At 34.5% G+C, this 15467-nt stretch overlaps 2 long non-coding RNA genes across 2 annotated transcripts in view; one reads left to right on the top strand and one right to left on the bottom strand.

Annotated features, from left to right (window-relative positions):
• The window catches only part of LOC122217145, a 47065-nt gene extending 44327 nt beyond the window's left edge, over window positions 1-2738 (bottom strand). Inside the window, exon 1 of the long non-coding RNA XR_006201312.1 lies at window positions 2601-2738. This is a non-coding gene — a long non-coding RNA (uncharacterized LOC122217145). The remainder of the gene's footprint in view (window positions 1-2600) is intronic.
• A 158-nt stretch (window positions 2739-2896) lies between these two features.
• Window positions 2897-10625, top strand: LOC122217144. Its single transcript, XR_006201311.1, has 3 exons — window positions 2897-3097; window positions 8840-8889; window positions 10492-10625. It is a non-coding gene; the product is annotated as an uncharacterized LOC122217144 (long non-coding RNA).
• Window positions 10626-15467: the final 4842 nt, after the last annotated feature.

Raw genomic sequence — 15467 nt, 5'->3', positions numbered from 1 at the left:
TAAGAAATGAATAAAAAGAATAGACAATTGTTTATTTTAAAATTCATAACTGCATTATGCATTAACAGTAAAAAGAATAATCTGATTAGTATCTAATTCTATCTAATCTTTTGAAAATAATTGCTTTTCATCAGAATGGATCCTGGTTTGCATCACTTTATATGAGCTCAATACTTAAACATCTGGGTTTGTGTTATGCATTAGATACGTTAAAACATTATTATTGACTTTAAGCAAATGGATTTTTTCTTCAAAACAAACTCCCTTGTTAGAATTTAAAATACAAGCTAATTTTCAAAATGTTGACTAATATAGTATCTATTAGCAGAATACCTCAACTTAAAGTGAGGCATATATCTTCAAAGATAAATGCATATTCAAGTAAACATCAATGTTATTTTTATTCATAGAATCCACAACTTTGGCCATTCATTTGTATAAAATCAAAATGATTTTTAGACGACATCCACATGGCTAGCTAGCATCATATAAGGTCTGAGAGTCATTCCAAATATCAATTTCCAAACAACATAGTCCATCTGTTCCCAGGAAAGCATAACGGGCAGCTTGCTAGGGTATTAGTCATTCCAGTCACACCTTCCTGTACATAGACTTCCTGTACACAGACTTCAGGGAAATGTTTTAACAATTGTTATGTTTTAATAATAGCTCAGAATTGTCTGCTACTCTGAATGTAGTTTCATTCAGTGTTTTTCAGAATTCAAGCCTTTAAAAATAGCAACAATTAAATATAAGCTGTGAAAGTCTGTGACGTGATATGCCCAAAGGATAGATATATACATATCTGTATATCTGTAACTATATCTGTAGAGAGAGATAGGTTCTCATCTCCTAGCACATCACATCATATATGGATATATATGAATATATCAATAAAAATCTATTTGTACACGTCCACATTATAGATCCATGTTTGTGGCCCTCCATAGCTAATTATTATTAAAATTCTGCAAGTTGTATATGTTTTTTTTTCCATTTTATGAAGGTAGAAATATCCAAATCAATTATTATTCTAAAGTCTAGGGATTGTCTATGAACATATAAAGAATAGAGACTCATACGTTATAATCATATACTTGAGGCATTAATTACTTATCCAGAAATATAAGGATTATTTGAAAATAATTCCGTACTATTATTTTAATGTGATTCAAGAGTCTGAACAAATTATAGTTTTGTACATTGGATCAACATGCTTAGAGGTTTCTGAAAAATTAATTAGGTATTATTTGCTCACACAAACTTACTGCACTTTAGTGAAACACAAAGACAAATTGAGAACTTGAAAAACCTTAGAATATACTTCAAACAGTCAGATTCTTCTCTCCTGGCTAGAACAATGAAACTGTATTTGAGAGTTACCCATACTAAGTGATGGATTTTTTTAAATATCCTTACCCTTAGCACAATATTTCATTTTTATTCTTGGTTTCTCTTTGCTTCTTTCTTACTTTTCATTTGTTTCATTGTGGAACAATCTCAAAATTACCAAAAGATTGAATGCTATTCAGAGTTGTTTTTTTTTTTTTTTTTCTGAACCATTTGAGAAAAATTTGCTGATATGATATTGCATCAACTTTGGTTTCTTTCATGTGAGTTTCCTTAAGCAAGTACATTCTCCTACATAACAACAATTCAACCATCAAAATCAGAAAAGTATCACTGATGCATTACTAACATCTAATTTTAAAACTCCATCCACGTCTTTCCAATTGTTCTAATAATATTCTTTATCTCAAAAATCCAGTTCTAACTAGTGTGGTATATTTAATCGCATTTCAGCTCCATCAGTCTGGAAAAGCTCTTTACTTTCCCTGACTTTAATGGCCTTTATACTTTGAAGATTATAGTCCAATTATTTTGTAGACTGTCCCTTGATTTGGGTTTGTCTGATCTTTCCCCATGTTTAGATACAGGTTATACATCTTTGGCAGGAAGGAACTTCTCATTTCATGCTATCAGGTGACATTGCTTCCATTTTCCCATAAGTAAAGATATCCCCTTAGATCATTTAATTCAGTTCCTATCTGTCAGGTTCTTCCTTCTTCTCCCCTATTGTACACCGGCATCCACTGCCCTATGTAGATACTTTCCTCATAGCCCTCATACTGTGACACCTCACATATAGCTGACCCCATGTGAAAGCCCTCCTCACCTCAATTGGGTTCTGACCCTCTACACTGGGCTACCTTATTGTGAATGACCTTATTATACCTCTCAGTCACGTTTTTCTAAAATGGTACCCCTCTTATGCCATTTGCCTTTTTAGCCCATTCTGGTCTACTTCAAACACTCAAGGTAGACCTGCCTCCCTGCATGGGCTTAATACCCTGCATTGATATTTTTAAAAATTTTATCAGGTTGTGACATCTCACATCAGTCTTTCCCCTATATGAAAGCCCTGCTCACTCCCTTGGATTCTGATGCCCCAAACCAGATGATACCATGCTCCATGAAAGCCCTCCTCACTATACTTGGACTCCATGATCCCTTGTGGGGCCAGCTCTGCACCATGAGGACACTCTTCCCCTCACTTGGGTCCTAACACCCCACTCTTGGCTTCCCTACCAGTCCGATACCTTCTCTGTCTCCAAGAAGCCAAGTCAAGCTTCCCTTCTCATGCACCATTCTCCTTGACACGATTAAGCTCCAACACCTTGTTTGGTTTACGTCCCTGTATTGTCACCCTCATCACCTTCTCAAGCTCCTATACTCTGTGCCAGCCCTTCCCCCTGTCACAGTGGACTCTTTTCTTATGTCATTCAAGATCCAACTGCTTGTGCTCATAGCCATTTGAGGTGAATATTCCTTTATGATGTACAGGCTCTGATACTGCCTGCTGGGCTGCCTCTTGCGTAGAAGGCTTGCACACTAACTTATGCTCTGACACCCCATGCCAAGCTGTGCTTCAAACCCCCTTTGTAGACACTCCTTCAGCCTGTCTGTACTCTGACACCCAGCTCTGGACGTCTGCTCCCCATACCTTCATGCACTATTGCTTACTTCATTCCATCTAATGCTTTTGGATTGAATTGTTGAGAAGTAAAGGGAAGAGGAAGAGGAAGAGAAAAAAAGGGTGAACACTTACTTCTAATTTATGTATTTATGTTACATTTTTATTTAAATATATAAAATAACCTAAATCTTATTTGAAAAACACTTGGGAAAAATAAAGAAAATAAACAACTCCATTTTAAGTGAGCTATATGTAGACTCAAATGCATTACCATGATGTTCAACAATTTGTGTCAGGAAAATGAATTTATCAGAATAATGCCTTACAAATTTATGGTTCCAAAGATGATTCAGATTTAAGTAAGAGTCTCTTGGAAAAAGGCCAGTTTTCCTTTTAAATCTCTTCAATCCCTTACCTCAAATTTCTTAAGAAAGTCACAAGTTCAACTTCCACTCCATGGGATTTACTCATGTGATACTGACAAGAACTAGTGATTTAAGAGCAAAGAGCAGTGATAAGCAGAATGAAATAATTAGTGATAAGCAGAAAAAGATAATTATCCTGAACATTTCAAATATCATCTCTTTCAAGAGCTACTGGATCAAATGCTAATTTTTTTTTAAAATTAAGTTTGCATTTTATCCACTTGCAGAAAGAATATAGGCCCATTAAGTGTCATTCTATAATGGAAATAAAAGGTCATAACTAAATTGGAGGAAGGCTTTTATCCATTAATGTGCAGATCACAGCAGCACCTGCTCTATCACTGCTATGAATCAGTGTGAGAAATTCCCATCAGACTGAAATGACAGCAGATTCCAATTCAACATGTTGAGACCTATCCATAAATTTTATGTATTTTTTACAGATAAACATTGAACATTCAGGAAAATAACTTGACTTCTAAGCATATGAAGTTAAGAATTCTACTTGTGAGATCACAATGGTTCCCTCTCAACCCTCCATGGATGAGTACGGTCTCTCCCTCTGTCCTTCCATTTCAGCTCCTTCCTTCTCCTTATTCTATAAACACACACCAATACACTTTCTTTAGAAACAAACAATTATGCTTATTCATTGCTCTAAAACAAGCCATTCTAAAACTTAGTGTCTAAAAATAGCAAAAGATTCAATTCTTACTCTTGTTTGAATTTAAATTCAAACACACTGTGTGCTCTCATTCTAATTTTGGGAATTCATTCTGAAGATCTCAAATTTTGCACTATAAGTATAGGCTCTTTTCCAAGTTTGATTCCTATTACAATGTCACACTGAGACCATCATTGTCCCCTTGTCACCATCCTCCTGGGATCTGCACTTTCCTTAATTCTGTGCTCTGTTGTTAATGACACTAAGTTTTCCAATTGCTCAAGTGAGAAATTCCTCATTCCCGTTCTCATAACTCATCAGTCACCAAGGCCTCAAGACCTTAAAATGCTTCTTAAAAATGTGCCCATTCCTTTTCTGTGTCCTGGCCAACTGGCTCCTCCTGTCAGTTGGAAAACTTCCTAGCTGATCCTTCTATTTCTTTTATCTTCCCTTTGAAATCTATTGTCCATTGTAAATACTCCTAAAATATAATTTGCATTATTTTAATGGCTACAAGTTTTCAAATGTAGCTTATAAAAGTGAGTCTAAAAGCCTTGGTGTCACATTGATACTCTGCTATCAGTGATATCCAATCTTTCATTCCCCGTGACTTTTCTACCTCCTGATAGACATGCACCCTAATCAAGGTGGAGTGGGCAACTAGCTGCATGCCTTTTCCTATTCTCATATATTAAAGAGAACCAAGAGGACTTTTTTTTTTTATTTACTAGAAATAACTACATTGCTTCTTTAGCACTTCTGTAATGATTTTGTTATAACATTTATTGGTCTGTCTTATATTAAGTTTACTTCTTAATATGACTCTTTCATTAGGATTATTAGTATTTCATCTTTATAACTTTCCCCTCAAGCATCTATAATTGAATAGAATCCGTCGTCTCAGATATTCAATGTATATTGAATTACAAAATGTGATTATGGGATTGATGACAAAGGTGATCATGCATTGGAATGTGGAATGGATTGACTTTTAATAAGTGATACAAGGCAAATAGATGCTCATGTAAAATAAAAAAAAAATCTTCATGCCTTCTTCATAATATAAGCACCATATAATTTTATATAGATTGCAGATCCCAGGGTAAGAGTAAAATAATAGGCAGAAAAAAAGGAAGCACAGGAGAAAATCTGCATAATCATAGAGTAGGCCAAAGATATATTATAGGATACAACACCACCAATGAAGATTATAAAATTATAAATGGAACTGTGAAAAGCTACCATGAAGACAATAAAAAGGCAAGTAACAGACATAGAGATGATATTTGCAATTCATGCATCTGATAAAGGATTTATTCTGAATATATAAATAACTACTACAAATTCAGCTAAGAATAAAACAATAAAAGCATAGACAAAAATACTTCAATAGGTATTTCACAAAACAGGATATTCTAAGGGACCTGGGACTAAATTTTATTATTCATTGGGGGAATCCTACCAGAAGCCACTCAGGGCACCTGGATGGCTCAGTTGGTAGAGGGTCTGACTCTTGTTTTCTGCTCAGGTCATGATTTCATGGTCATGAGATCCAGCAGAGCCCCGCATGGGGCTAGGCATTGGGTGTGGAGCCTGCCTGGGATTCTCTCTCTCCTTCTTCCTCTGCCCCTCTCCCACATGTGTGTTTGCTTGCTCTTTTTCTTAAAAAAAAAAAACAAAAACAAAAGACTATGGCTCAAAATACCAAGTTCATAATAGGTGGAACAAAGAGCACTCAGGTATACTGGTAAAGGGAGTGTAAAATCATCAGCTATTTTGGAAAAAAATGGTAATATTTTTTAGAAATGGGATTATGCAAGCCTTTCAGCCCAGAAGTTCTACTCCTAGGTATTTACCTAACAAAAATATCACCAAAAGAAAGGCTGAAGAATGTTCACAAACTCAGCATTCACAGTACTCACAAACTTGAGATTACACAAATGCCCACGAGTAAAAATTGCAGTATAATCACATGGTTAAATGACATGTACCAATGACAATGAAAAGCCACATCTACATACAACAATATAAATGAATCTTTAAACAAAATGAGAATGAAAGAAGCCAAAGAGAAATTGTGTGATGTGATCTGTGTAAAATTCAGGAACAAGAAAAAATTATACTTTTATAATATGTCCAGAGGTTGGTTACCTTTGGAGGAAGGTCATGACTAGAAAGTAGCATGGGGGAAACCCCTATATTATTTTAAGTGTAGGTTTGTTATTTTTTAGTGTGTGTGTGTGTGTGTGTGTGTGTGTGTGTGTGTGTGTTTAATCTGGGTACAGTTTACACAGACGTGTTCAATTTTCAAAAATTAATAGGTATGTACATTTATGATTTCTATGCTTTTCAGTATGTGTGCTATACAGAGAAAAGTTTAAACATCTTACAGGAAAAATATTTACCTACATGAGCATAATCATCTAAACTATATGAATAGATACTGATCTGCAAAACTATTCTACTACTATAATTACAAATTTTAGCTATATGGTTGCATCTAGAACTAGGTAAGTGGAAACAGTGAGGAGTTCCAGGAGAACAGGAATGTCATTCTAAATATTTGAGATGTATAATAACCCTATGGCATGTGTGGTATGTGATACCTTCTAGGAGAATGAGGCTATGTCTCTGACTTTTAGTTAATTGTATCTATGCTCCAAGCCTGCAAAATAAATTGATTTGAAATCTTAAGCTCAATGTCAGTTAGTGACCTAAAGAATATATAATGCACTCTAGCTACTTAATGTATTGCTTTTACATTTAATTTTGTCTTTGAACCTTAAAAATATTCTTTACTGACTGAAAAAATAGAGTCTGGGATTCGACCAATAGCCAAGAAAATTTTGTATATTAACTTATCTACTTCTATTCTACATTTGGTTTTAAAGATTTCTTGAATTGGAAGCCGTTCACTTTTTCCATCTAAATATCAGTTTAGATATTAAGATCACTAATTTTATAGTGAATCTGTATAAAAATGATGACACTTGAATTAGTAAGTAACATTGTGAAAAGTTAGGGTAAACATACCCCAGGCTTTAATCTCTATATAACCTATTGGTACGCGACAGTGAAATGAAAGAAAAAGGGGTTCATAATCAACAAATGATAGCTATTATCAACAATAAAACATAAATATTACCCATAAAATATATCCTTAAAATAAGAAATTAAGTTTTACTAGTGATTAATAGATTGGCAGTATATAGTAAAATCAAAAGTTCAGAGAAATACCATTTATTATAATCCTTGAATATAATTTTCCTCAATTAAAAAAAAATTTTTTCAAATGTTTATTTATTTTTAAGAGAGGGAGAGACAGAGACAGAGTGTGAGTGGGGGAAGAGGCAAAGAGAGGGAGACACAGAATCTGAAGCAGTTTCCAGGCTCTGAGCTGTCAGCACAAAGCCTGGTGTGGGACTCGAACCCACCAACTGTGGGATCATGACCTGAGCAGAAGTCAGATGCTCAACCAACTGAACCACCCAGGTGTTCAATTTTCCTCAATTTTTTGACCCACAGACATATATATGTATATACATATGTATATCTATATCTATATCTATATATATATAGATATATAGATATATATATATATCTATATTTAATTCTCTACTATTTGTTCCTCTTTTTTCTATTAGTTTCAAAGCTACCATGAAAGCATATTAACGTAACTTACAAAGGAAGATTCCAAAGAAAGTAAAGATTATCTTCTTTTTTAAAATACATTTTATTCTTTTAAATTTCTTTAAAAGTTTATTTATTTTGAGAGAGAGAGAGAGAGGGAGAGATTGAGTGGGGGAGCAGCAGAGAGAGAGGGATAGAGAGAATCCCAAGCAGGCCCCATGTCCAAATGGAACTGATGCAGAGCTCCATCCCACGAACCATGAGATCATGACCTGAACCACAACAAAGAGTCCCATGCTTAACAGACTGAGCCACCCACGGGTCCCTAAAGATTCTTTTCTATCTAAAAGTCAACTGGGTAATTAATACATTTATTTTAGTATATATTTTGGATTAAGTATTCTTAAAATCCAAAAGATTGGGTGTTAGAAGACAGAGACAGATATAAGTTTAAACCAGCTTAACTGCTCCAGATAAACTTATCATGTTCTGGATCTCTGGATGCCTCACGAGTGCGTGTGCATACACATATACTGCATGCATTTATCTAAATACCCATATAATTAATTATTAGCATATATCTTCTAGAAATGGAAAGAACCCTCCCTTTATTATTTGCCCTTTTGATGATGCAGCCTGGAAAATGTTCCTTAGTGTATGCCTAAAACAGAAATAGTAGACAACATGCAAAAAAGAAATAATCATTTCTGATTATTAAACTTTTAAATTTTCAACCCCAGTTTAGCTGATATTATATTAATGCCAAGTGTGGGTAACTTACAACTCTAACTGCTTATAAAAATTTTCTTCCCATTTTCCATCCAAAAAAAATTCATTCACTACATTTACCAAATTTAACATTAAGATTCAAAGTAAGTGAAGGCAAATGCCAATTGAAACAAAAACTAATTGTGTGGCCATGGGGAAGTGGCTTGATCTCTCTAAATAGGTGTATGTGGTTAGCACTACACAAGCATTTAACATCCCTGAACCTCATTTTATTAATCTCTAAAATGCCAGTAATAATAATTAGGATATAAAAAGTAAAAAAAAAAAAAAAGGTTAAAAATCAACATTATCAAGGTAGCTATTATCCTTAATAAGTTTAGCCTTTAAATATTTTCTCTTGTTTTTTCTTAATAGGCTTATGAAATATAGCAGAATGACTAAGAAAATGAATGGATGTATCTAAGGTACACATTTAAGAAATTATGGGTCTGCTATCAGATACCCTATTTTCTTCCCTTCATCTTATTATTACTCAAAATACGTATTGACTACTTACCAATTTCTAAGCATTTTTCCAGACAATAGTACTATACAGATAAAAATAAAAATCCCAGATCTAATTGGGGAAGCAAACAAGTCAAGTAAATGTTGTGATACACTATGACAATCATGACAGAAATATAGAGTGGCATGGCTGTGGGGTAGAAAGTTATGTGAAATAGTGAAAGGGAAGTAAGTCATCAGGGCAGGTTTCTCAGAGGATGAAATGCCCAAAAAACAAGTGTGGAGATGAGTGCTGCTAGAATATGAAATAATAACAGCAAACCCACAGTGATCTGAGGGCAGAGAAAAACTGTGTAAGTGGCTTGGATTTGCTCTTCTTCCGTGTAAGGATTGGTAAAAAAAATGCCGATGGGAAGGTAAACAGAAGTCAAGTCATTTAGAGCATCCTTTCTCTCATGCTAAAGACTTTGAGAATTCCTCGATAGGTAGCAGGAACCAATATAGAGGACTGAATAATTGGGTGGTATGATCATAAGTGCATTTGCAAATAAGATACATCATAGACAAAATAATTCTAGGGTTTATTGATGTATAAAGCCTCTCACAATGTATGTGTGTATCAAATCATCACATACACTTTACACATCTTACAGTTATACTGTCAATTATACCTCAACAAAGCCAAAAAATACAAGGGTTTAAACAAATCCTGTCTTAATGAAAATTGGTACATGGCATTAACAGTTTTCTTATGAAATTGGGTGTCAAAATTGAGCAGAAAAGAAGGATTCAGAAACCATTAAAAAAGATTGTCCCATCAGATTCCCATAGGTGAAAGAAATTAAAGGAGGAAGATAGAAACCAAAAATAATAAATGTAACACTAAACATAATTGACTTTTTCCTTGAAGAATGTACCTGTTTTACCATTGGATGAGTAATAAACCATAGATGGCAATAACGGCCTTAGTGTACAACTCTCTTGAATATCCTGTTGTGTTAAAATGTAAATACGTAAATAATATTACAAGCATTTATATGCCATATGATTCCTCTACTGAGCATTCAAAATAAGAAAATTACTGCCTTGATCTCTGCAGAACAAACTTTTCTCTACATGATGGATGAGAAATAGTTGCCTCTTGTAAAGTTTGTCTTAATTTAGTTCATCTGCAGCGGATGAACTAATTCTTCTCACTGTAAAATTATGGCTCGTGGTCCAAATAATATTAGTCAATTTAAATGAATAGAGTTCTCTCCTCTCTGACTCTTAAGAGAATACAATCAATGCCTTTTCAGATAGAAAGGTAACACAAACCGAACAATGAAACATGTTGAGGAGTTTTCCTGTTTTGCATGTTCAGAAAAAAAAAAAGCATTTAAACAATCATTTGCTTTCTGGAACTCATTCATTATTTTTGAAAAATTTTAAATTGGTGACTGTGTGGCAAACATATTTACAATGTACAATAAAAATATTAGGGTGTGGAAGACCAAGAACTGAATAAAATCATCTGGTATGCTAAGAACTGACGTGAAACTTAAATTCCCTCACCTTTCTAGGAAACGAGATCACAAAAGGTTGTGAAAAGGCATGGAAAATATCGAAGTACTGGTCAGCAAATCTGGGACATGACAAATCAGAGACAGATTAAACGATACCTCTGAAAATACTAGTATTTTTTTTTTTTTATGTTTGTTTATTTTTGAGAGGAAAAAAAAAAGAGTGTGAAAGGGGGAGGGGCAGAGAGAAAGAGGGAGACACAGAACCTGAAGCAGGCTCCGGGGCTCCAAGGTGTCAGCACAGAACCAGACATGGAGCTTGAATCCAGGAACAGCGAGACCACGACCAGGACAAAAGTCAGACGCTCAACTGACTCAGCCACCCAGGCGCCCCAGACCGGTTTTTTAAATAAAATCAGACCATTCCATCATCTGGTTCCCTAGAGAGAGATCTATTTTTTAACATTTTTTTATTATTGAGAGACACAGCATGAGCAGGCGAGGGGCAGAGAGAGGAGGAGACACAGAATCCAAAGCAGGCTCCAGGCTCTGAGCTGTCAGCACACAGCCCAACGTGGGTCTTGAACTCACAAACCACGAGATCATGACCTGAGCTGAAGTCTGACACTTAACTGACTGAGCCACCCAGGCGCCCCCAAGTTTCCTTAAAGATATTTGAATAAGAAGTCCAAACCATAAGAATATTCAAGTTCTTAATTTTTTAGCAGTTTGTTGAGTGAAAATTGCATTTTTCCTGCTTTAATTTGGAATTCTCTAATAATAATAATAATAATAATAATAATAATAATAATAAAGTATAAATTTGAGCATGCATTATTTTGTCTTTTAACTTGAACATCTATGAATTGCCCATGCATACCCTTAATAATTATTTTGTTTTTGTCTTTTTCTTGAAACTATATGGTCTTTTTTTTAATATTATAGATGGTAATTCTTTTTTCTGTCATCTGCATTATACATTTATTTTTCCCCATGTTATCACCAATTCTTATTTTACTTACTATATATTTCAACATAAAACATTTTTTTTGAAATTTTAGTCATAGATGAATATTTTTTACTTTATAAATTCAAGATCTAAATCTTAGAGAACTTCTCCAAATGTAATTCCCCAAATTTTCTTGATAAAATTTTATTTTATTTTTATATTTATATGTTTAATACTCAAGAATTTCATTTTATCATAAGTGGGTTTACATTTTCATTTTCTTCAATCTGGTTAACCATTATGTCAGCACAAATTATCTCAAATCCATCCTTGACCTACTAAATTAAATCACATACATATACATATAGATATACATGTATGTCAAATTGTCTGTAATGTATTTCTTAGTTCTCTAATTTGTGCTACTGATATGCTATATACTTGATTATTCTATAAAAATGCAATTTTAATCATATTAAGCAGGCTCTTTCATTGTCCTCCTTTTCCTACTTTTTTTGTGGCTATTTTTCATCACAAATTTTTCCATTAAAATTTTTCAAATGTTCATTGACATAGCTCTAAGATGATCTATTCTTGTGTCTATCAAAGATACATTTTATTATTTTTAAACGTTTGTTTATTTATTTTGAGAGAGACAGAGAGAGGGATGAAGGAAGGGGCAGAGAGAGAGGGAGAGATAGAATCCCAAATAGGCTATGGGCTGTGGACCTCAGAGCTCAATATGTGCTCGATCCCTAGGAATATATAGGCCTTCAGATATGGCTCACTATCTTTTGAAGTAGTAGAATCTAGCCCCCACCTTGCTACTTGAGGGTTATGAGTTAGGAGGAATCACAAGAAATTCTTTTCAGAAAGCAAATGAGGACACAAATGAGTTAAAGGTATTATATGAAAACTTCTGTTAACCTCCTGGCATCTGCTTTCTCTTCCCCTCCTGAAAAGCAGAACAATAACAAGTTTCAGATACTTTCAATGCCTTACTCAGGTTTACCAGGCCTGCTAAGAAAGATTATGTACTGGAGTTTTGAGATAGCGGCAGGATCTGGCTAATGTGTGCCAATAGGAGATGAGAAATGTTATAGGGGCTAGATCCTAAAGTTGCTGCCTCAGAAAGTAGGGAGGAATCAAGATGAAAGAGTTTATCAATAAGAGAACATCATCGCCTAGAATAAGATTTGATACTTTTTCAAGGATAAACAGTGTTTGCAAAATGACATGATGTATCTTGAGAACTTGGAAAAAAAAATATAGGCCATACTAAGTATAAATATCAAAAGTGTTGTGGTAGATGGTGGTTGATGAAATGAAAAAGCTCAGAGAGGTGAGCATACCAGAACAGGTACACTCTGGAAGGCTGGGAAAGCTATCAGCTGTCGAAACCCTGTAAGAGAGAGTAGAGGAACATCTGTTTACCACAATGGTAAGGGATATACCAGTATCATGGAGCAGTAGACAGTGTTGACTACTGTCTGCTGGTCATGGCTAATAATAGAGGATGCTACTAGAAACTGAATTTCTGGGGGCGCCTGGGTGGCTCAGTCGGTTGAGCGTCCAACTTCAGCTCAGGTCATGATCTCCCAGTTAGTGAGTTAAGGCCCCATGTCAGGCTCTGTGCTGACAGCTCAGGGCCTGGAGCCTGCTTCGGATTCTGTGTCTCCCTCTCTCTCTGCCCCTCCCTGACTCATGTGCTGTCTCTCTCTCAAAAATAAATAAACATTAAAAATTGTTTTTAAAGAAACTGAATTTCCTGATAGCAATGGAATGATAAGGCCCTAAATAACAGAAGCACTTAACTATCAGAAGCAAAGTGGTTACAAATATTATAATAAGCAGCAAAATCAGAGGGTAGCCTTTGGGGGATGATATGCAGTAAGACACGAAATCATTAAAAGGACATGGCAATCCCCCAAGGCAAGACAGATGGGCAGCCAACAAGAGTACTGCTTACTTTTTAGATAATGAAAAGACATCAAGGATGAATTATCAGGAAGCTGACAACACCAGTGAAAAGTCACGGTCTCTGGCTCTGTTTTCGGATTTCAGTTATTTCTCCAACCTGGAACCCTTTAGATGGAGATAAACCAAGCCCTTTTGAGGAAGGACCCTGAAATATCATGACACGTGCATTGAGAAGTTGTTAACTTTGTCTTTCCACAAAGGGATTTATGTAAATGTACTCAGGTAACTATGCATTAGGGAAAAAGAATACTCAGATCTTTCAGAAATTGTTAGGTGAAGATACTGATCTGACACTTACCTAGGACTCACAGTGCCCTTTGGATCTCCTATCAGATTCATGTCACACACAAACATGCGAAAGCCTGGAAGTTAGGAGTCATGAACTACTTCAAACTTAATCAAGCAGTGGCCCTAACTGTAGCTGCTTTATGAGAAATGGTATCTTTTTTTAAGAGCAGTTTAACACTGTCTTTGACACATGGTAGGTTCAAATTGAGCTGGCATATGCAGTCTTTTCCATTTTGATCAGGAAGGATGAAAAAGGGCAATTTACATTTACACGTGATGGACAATATATATTCACAGTCTTGGTTTGGAAAATGTTATAAAATATCCAAAGAGACCTGGACTATAACAAATAATTTACAGAACATCACACTGAGCCGTGAATCAGACCAGAGTACAAGAACTGCAAAGTACAGGGGAAGCCATGGTAAGGCCCATATTTTTGAGAAGGTGGGAGACAAGTATTTTTAATTCTGAAATACATCACATTAGTGACATTTTTAGGAGTCTGGTGGTTTGGGGCATGTTTGACATCATCTCCAAAGTACAGAACAAATCAATGCATCTCAACTCCTACTTCTAAGAAGGATGTTTTGTAGTTAAAAGGCTATACTGGGTTCTGGAACTCATTCCAAATTTGAGAATACTGTTCTGACCTATTGACTAGATGAACTGGAAGGCTACCAGTTTTGAATGAGGCCAAGAGAAGGAAAGATATTTGTAACAAGTTTAGACTTCAATGCAAGAAGGTCTAACTTTTTATCTTTATTATCTTTCATACCTTATGATACTAAACCTAACTGTCAAGGGAAAAAATGCCCAAATAAGAGCATCTCAATTTTATGGGTATATGTGAATTTATAAAATCAAATGCATTGATTGAAAAACTAAAGCTTTCTAATATTAAATTTTGTCTAGTGGATCTGTAACAGTCATAGATATGGTTGTGTTATACCAATCATCCTTGATTTCTGAATAATTGCTTTATTTTATATACTTAGCTATTGTGTCGTGGTGAAAATAACTTTATAATTATTATTCACTTTTATTTATAAATCGTGCTTTAGATTGTGTGTGTGCATCTGACAAGGTGTAATTAACATTAAATGACAAAGAGAATAAAGTTGACAATATATAGACTTTATTTTAGAAAGGCAACTACTTTTAATTTACCATGTTCCCTGAATCACTCCTTTTTATGGTCAATAATTTTTCTAAAGAAGTGTAAATGGTACAGAAATTTTTTGGGGAAACAAAGTCTTTCTGTTTTTCCCCTCTTCTTATTAACATTTTAATCCCTTGACTTTATTTTCTTCATCTTTTTAACTTCAAGGCTCTGATATAGTTTACTTTTGTACCATGAAATATGCAAAATTATATGTAATTATAAATTTATATTCCAAAATGATTTTAGAAAACTGGGACAAAAATTCCCCAGAAGGAATTTTCAGACAATTAAAGCATTAAATAATTATAATTTAATATTAGCCAAAAGATGAGAGGTCTAAACATATGCCTAATATTCAGAAATGTGCTGATTCATTTTCTTAGCTTTTTAAGATTTTTCATAGCTTATGTTTCTATGTTAAGTAAAATCTTGAAAATAATACTCTACTTCCTTCTCTTTCCAGTTCTCTCTTATTTCTATGTTCAGAATAGTTATATATGAGTTTGAATGTGTTTACTCATTCAAGATAAAATGCAAAGTGATTAAATAATTATTGAAATAAAGGATGGATGACGACATGAATACCATCCATTTGTAAGTGTTGGAAATAACAAAGTTAATTTTATTTTTACTACAAGAACATTAAAAGTGAGC

Source organism: Panthera leo, chromosome B1, assembly GCF_018350215.1.
Source record: "Panthera leo isolate Ple1 chromosome B1, P.leo_Ple1_pat1.1, whole genome shotgun sequence".
NCBI classification, from domain to species: domain Eukaryota; kingdom Metazoa; phylum Chordata; class Mammalia; order Carnivora; family Felidae; genus Panthera; species Panthera leo.
Note: the sequence above shows the minus strand (reverse complement) of the source record. Positions and strands in the feature narration are given on the sequence as shown.